The 6,835-nt window shown below is 43.3% G+C and overlaps 1 pseudogene; it reads left to right on the top strand.

The window, feature by feature from the left end:
• The first annotated feature begins 220 nt into the window (after nucleotides 1–220).
• LOC147464712 (protein kinase byr2-like) lies at nucleotides 221–6,587 on the top strand (annotated as a pseudogene).
• Nucleotides 6,588–6,835: the final 248 nt, after the last annotated feature.

The raw sequence follows: 6,835 nt of genomic DNA, 5'->3' as shown, positions 1-6,835 counted from the left end.
GCTGGCACTATAAGTGTAGTCGAGCTGTAGAATCACTGGCAGAGATCCTCCGTGTCGGTCACCTAACGCGCCAGTGAGTAAATGCCGTAAGCGGCCAAGACCCGTAGTGGATGCCAGCTCAAGGTGTAGAGCTCGACATCTCAACATTTCCTTTGCCTAGATTTTCTTAGAGGAGAAGATGATGTATGTGAGCTGATTGTGAAGTCTTTTACTCAAGATCATGCAGCATTTATTAGACAAGGACAAAAATGTCTCTGATTCAAATGCGGCAAAGAGTCCAAGCTCAATGGCTAAAGGTTTGGGCTCCCCTCTAGCATGGCATGGTAGGCCAACATCTCCTGCCCGTGCCTCAACACTTAATTAACAAGAGACAATTAGAGAAGTCTCTTTTGAAGCTCAAAGGCCACACACTAGAGCACAAAAGTGGACTTTGTCTCCACTGAATCATGCTTAGTCATTAGATGCAATGACCAAAACATTAGAAAGATCTCTCAACAATGCTTTGATGGCATGTTCATTTCCTCTAGGGGGCAATCAAAATCTCCTCTCAACATTTTACTCTTCCACATCCAGCTCATCACTTGGCTATCCAGATGCCTCGCACAATGACATGAGATATCTCACTAATGCATCAGGAACGTCAAGTGGCTCTGCTCAGTTGCCACCATTGGCAATTGGTAGACTATGAGAAGAGGCCATTGCATCACAAGAAGCTCAAAGCATGAATCAGGTCCTCAAGTGTGGTTTTGATGTTTGTGGTGATGGGATAGACATGCAAAGGCTCCCCTTGATACTTGCAGCTCTTGCAGCATCTAGAGACCGTTGTTTTGTGGCATCAATCAATCCATTGGAGAGCTTATGCCAATGAAACATTTGAAGTTTCAAAACATGACTAATGATGAAGAGAAAGATTTTTACATGACTTGTCTAGAAAGAGAAATCTCGTTATATAAAGAGATAAGACACAAACATATTGTTGGCTACATAGATATGGAAAAAGATGAAGAGGCAGTGTTCTTTATATATTTTTGGACGATGTTTTTTAGCGGATCTATTCAAAGCATGATAGAAAGATTTGGCACATTTAGTGAGTCTCTTGTTCCTGTCTACAAAACACAATTACTTCTTGGTCTTGAGTATCTTCATAAGAAAAAAAGTTTTCATAGAGATATCAAAGCTGGAAACATGCTTGTTGATTCTAATGTTTTTGTGAAATTGGCTACCTTTGGAGTATCTAATGTTGGAATTAGGGTTGCAGAGAAACACACACAGCTTGGAGAAGACGAAGGAAGCTCAAGGCACACAATAGAGAGTGTATTCCTTAGTGTGCAATGGAAAGATGGATAGCCCTAGAGTGATGGGCGTATATACAATGCACGGGGGAAAAAACCTCCTAAAGAGGGAAAAAATGCCCGGCGGTCCTAGTGTGTTCACACACATCACTACAACATGTATATGGTAACAAATCCCCCCTGAGTGAATGCGGTGAACGAGAGCTGGCACATGAGTAAAGGGAAGTTGCCATGCCCTGAGGACAGGATCATTCCACAAAAGGGAGTAAGCCCAAAGCTTTGCGGAAAGCTTCAAGCTTCTCACGAGACAATGCCTTTGTGAAAAGATCTGCAAGGTTGTCCTGTGTTGGCACATAAGCCAAGCTGATCTCTCCTGCTGAGAGCCTCTCCCTGACATAGTGGTAATGCACCTCAATGTGCTTTGTGCGAGCATGAAAAACTGGGTTCCTCGCAACTGCCAATGCGCTCTGACTGTCAGTGTAGATAGTGTTGGCAGTGTCCTGTCCAACACCCAAGTCAGCCATAAGGCGTCTGAGCCATACACACTCAACCGTAGCTGTGAAGACTGCCCTGTACTCAGCCTCACAACTCGAAGTGGCCACAGTAGGTTGCTTCTTGCTCAACCATGATATACATGAACTGCCAAGCATGAAACAAAAACCACTTGTGGACACTCGCGTGTCAAAACAACCAGCCCAATCTGAGTCCGAAAAAGCATGTAAGTCTGGCGGCAATGATCCCCCCTTGGGATAAAACAAGCCAAGATGTAAAGTGCCACTAAGGTAGCGGAAAATCCTCTTGACAGCCTGCCAATGCTTAGACCCTGGGCTATGCATAAATCTGCTGACCTGCGAGACTGCAAACTGAATATCTGGCCTCGTGTTGCATACATAAATGAGGCAGCCAACAGCAGTTTGGTAAAGAGTGACATCAGCAGGATCGCCAGCATCATGTAGACTCAACTTCAAACCTGTTTCCATGGGAGTGGCAATAGGTTTGCAATCCTCAAGTCCAAACTTACATAGCAATGTCTCTATGTAACTTTTCTGACACAAGGCAATACCACCATCACACTGCTTAAACTGTATACCCAAGTAATGATGCAACAGCCCCAAATCTTTCATCTTGAAAGTAGCATTCAAATCAGCCTTAAATTCAGCAATATGTCTCTCATTTGGTCCAGTGATCAGCAAATCATCAACATAAAGAACCACAATGAGAAATACATCATCCTCACGCTTTACATACAATGTGCTTTCTGTTGGACTGTTACGAAAGCCTCGTTTAACCAAATGAGTGTCAGCTTTCTCATACCAAGCACGAGGAGATTGCTTCAACCCATACAAAGCCTTCTTACATTTGCACACTTTGTCCTCTTGTCCTTTTATGACAAAACCGCGAGGCTGCGTTACATAAACTTCCTCAAATATGTCACCATTCAAGAAAGCAGTAACAATGTCTGATTGATGTACATCCCAACCAAAATGAGCTGCCAATGCACATAGAAAACGCACAGTAGTCATACGACAAGTGGGAGCAAAAGTCTCTTCATAATCTATGCCTTTTTGTTGTGCATAACCCTTTGCAACAAGTCGAGCCTTATGGCGATCGATCTCACCATCCGGCTTGCGTTTCAACTTGTAAACCCACTTCGTACCAATGGCCTTTTTGCCAGGAGGCAAATCACATAAAGTCCATGTGTCATTCTCTATAAGTGCATCATATTCTGATTTCATGGCAGCAATCCAATTTTCTGAATTCTGTGCTTCATCAAAAGACAGAGGCTCCTCAACATCATGTAAACTAGACACAGCCAAAGCATAACAATCTGATGCATAAGATGCATGGCGAGAGCCTGAACGAGTACGACTAGATAAAGGTGCATCCAATTTACTGTCACGCAAAGTGTGCACCAGCCATTTTGGCATACCTCTAGCCTGCTCATTTTCAGCCCTTTCCTCATCAAGTACATCATGTACATCTGCATCAGTAATAGGCTGTTCTAAAACATTTTCAGAAACCCCCATAGGCTGTACATTTGCCTCATTGGAACTTACATTCGTATTTCCACCACTGAAAAGAGGCAACAAAGTGTCATAAATGTCCTGTGAGCTTACATTACTGTCTCTAGTACATGACAGCAAGGGTTGAACAGAATCTTCCACAAACACTACATCCCGTGAAACCAAAATACGTTTTGTTTGCGGGTGATACAACCTGTAACCTTTGCTTTCAGCACTATAACCAACAAAAATACATTTGACAGCCTTATCATCCAATTTTTTGCGCTGCACTTGTGGCACCAAAGCATATGCCAAACAGCCAAAAACACGCATGTGCTCAATAGAAGGTTTTCTATCATGCCATGCTTCATATGGAGTAATAGACTGCAAAGCTTTCGTAGGACACCTGTTAAGTACATAGGTGGCACACATGATGGCCTCAAGCCAAAAAGAATGCGGCAAAGCTTGACTTTTGACCATACATCGTGCCATTTCCGTTAGTGACCTGTTTTTCCTCTCAGCAACACCATTTTGCTGAGGTGTATAAGGCACTGTACATTGGTGTTTTATCCCACGACTAGCCAGAAATGCATTAAATTCATGAGACATATACTCCCCCCCTCGATCGGAACGGAGGGTGCCCATAGTACATTTTGAGACATTTTCAGCCATAGCCAAAAATTGTTTGAAGCACATAAAAACTTCGGACTTCGCTTTAAGCGGAAATACCCACGCATGCCTGGAGTAATCATCAATGAAAGTCACGAAGTACAGGTAATTGCCCAAGGACGGAGTTTGCATGGGCCCACAAACGTCACTATGCACAAGCTGCAACCTGCATGTAGCCCTAACTGAACCATCCTTTGGAAACTTAGAACGCTGCATTTTACCCAGAATACAGCCTTCACAAACATGTTTGATAGGTGCTTCAAGAGGCGGCAAAGAAGCAACCATATCAGATTTCTGCAAACGCAGCAAACTGGCAAAATTCAGATGGCCAAAACGTGCATGCCAAAGTTTTGCATCTGAAATAGCCCTTGAATCTGCAACAGCATTTGCAAAATTTTGTCCACACTTGTCATACAAAGTGAGCTTATACAGCCCACGGCACAAAAGCCCAGATGCAACAATTTCATCACCAAAACTGAGATCATGAACTGTACATCTATCATCCACAAATTTGACTACAAGTCCAAGTCTAGCAAGTGCGGATACAGACAATAGATTCTTCTTGATCCCAGGTACATAAAGTGCATCAACAAGTGTGAAGGAACTGCCATTAGCAGCAGTGAGCACAATCTTTCCAACTCCCTGAACTGGATAAGAGGCGTTGTTGGCACAAGTGACTGAATTCCCATGAGGGACAGACTCGAGAGAGGTAAACAATTCACGATGTGAGGTAATGTGCTTTGTAGCACCACTGTCGAAATACCACACATGTGAATCTGCAGCAACTGACAAGCATGCATCATGGACAGCAGGATTGTAAGTGCACTCTGCGCTAAAAGCCCATTCTGCATCAACATCAGCATCAAAATCTCCTTTCACAGAAGACTCAACAATGGCTGCATTTGTAGTGGAACCAGCATTTGCAGTGGAACCACCCTCTTTCTTCTTAGCCTCTTTGGCCTTCAACTTAGGACACGACTTGATCAAGTGATCATTGGCTTTACAATAATGGCAACGCATCTTCTTTTTGCCCTTATCACCAGAATTTCCAGACGAAGTGCTGCCAGCAGAAGCATTAGGAACAGAATTTTTGCCACTCGCAGCAGAACCATAAGAAGTGGCTGCATTACTGTTACCACCCTTTCTTTGAGAAGCAATAAAAGCCTGTTCAACTGCACGCTGCCTAGTCCTGTTTTTTCTAGAAAGTGACTCTTGCAACAGCAATGTGCATAATGCATCAAACTTGACAACTTCAGGATTTCCTTGGGTCATCAGTCTCCAAGTACTAGCAAAAGTCTGGTAGGAATCTGGTAAGGCATCAAGAACAGTCTGCACAAGGGAACTGTCAGAAATGACTTCACCTGCAGAAATGAGTTGCTCATTGATATCCTTGACACTAGCAAGGAAAGTGTCCATATCATCCTCCTCATGCATAATCTTCGACTCTAGCTCTTTACGCAGCAAAGCAATTTTAGCCTCATTGCGGCTTGCATAAAGACCTGCTAGAATATCCCAAGCCTGTTTTGCAGATTTTGCTGAACGGATGTGAGGAATAATGGTGCGCTTCACAGACAACGCAATCAATGCATGAGCCTGCGCATCCTTAACATCCCAACGAGCTTGTTCTGCTGTAGGCAAAACAACTCTAACAGCTGCAATCCTTGCAGCAAGACCTGCAACATCCTCAATATCGCCTACATCTTCAGAACCAGGACGTACATCAATGCCCTGCACAATGTTCCAGACACCTTTTGACACAAGAACGTGTTGCATCATATAAGCCCACATAGGGTAGTTGTCCCCATCCAACCTGTCCTCAGCAGCAAACATCTTGAACACATCTGTGTTGTTGTTGTCAGCCATGGTAAATGCTGCACCTGATGTGAAAACTGCCCGAAAATAGGAGAAATGGAGCGGGAACAACTTGTGCTATATAGCACAAACCGTAGAAGACTATAAGGCACCTGTTATGCAGAAAACGGCACTGACAGAATATCTGCACAAAATGACGAAATAGCCTGTGCAGTACTGCCCGTAGTGGAAACGGAGGCCGAAATGAGCCCAAATCAAAATTCTGAGCAGACCCAGCTCTACGAGCTCTCCCAAAATATTTGTCGACCTGCGAACGCTTGCCAAAGCTCACTGAAATCGGAGAAAGTGAGCAGGCGTGTGCTGGAGCAGCTGGCGACTAAGCCCGGGAGGACGTGACCTGCTCTGATACCAATTGTTGGAATTAGGGTTGCAGAGAAACACACACAGCTTGGAGAAGACGAAGGAAGCTCAAGGCACACAATAGAGAGTGTATTCCTTAGTGTGCAATGGAAAGATGGATAGCCCTAGAGTGATGGGCGTATATACAATGCACGGGGGAAAAAACCTCCTAAAGAGGGAAAAAATGCCCCGGCGGTCCTAGTGTGTTCACACACATCACTACCACATGTATATGGTAACATCTAAAACATTTCATGAGGACACAATAACTGATGCTTGCAAATCCATCAAAGAGTCTATTTTTTGGATGGCACCAAAATTTATAATAGGAGACAATTATGTACGTCATGTAGATATATGGAGTGTAGGATGCATGGTGATCAAGATTCTTATTGCCATCATGTATATCTAAACACATGAGTTGAAGTAACTTAGAATCATTGTCAAAACTTGTTTTCCTACTCAAACAATGCATATTATAAAAGAGCTAAGCACGACAAACTATACCAAACCTCAGGCTTCAAAAACCTCTTACATGTGCTAGTTTAATGATCGTTATAAGTCTATACATCATACAAGATCATTCTCACTAATGAGTGGGATAATTTGTGACTAGGTTGAACAAAAACAAGGTAAGTTCTCTTCTTTTTTTGGTTTTTC

This window comes from Adiantum capillus-veneris, chromosome 1 (assembly GCF_014529385.1).
Source record: "Adiantum capillus-veneris isolate H3 chromosome 1, ASM1452938v2, whole genome shotgun sequence".
Classification (NCBI taxonomy): domain Eukaryota; kingdom Viridiplantae; phylum Streptophyta; class Polypodiopsida; order Polypodiales; family Pteridaceae; genus Adiantum; species Adiantum capillus-veneris.
The sequence above is the reverse complement of the archived record's forward strand: the minus strand, read 5'-3'. Positions and strand labels throughout refer to the sequence as shown.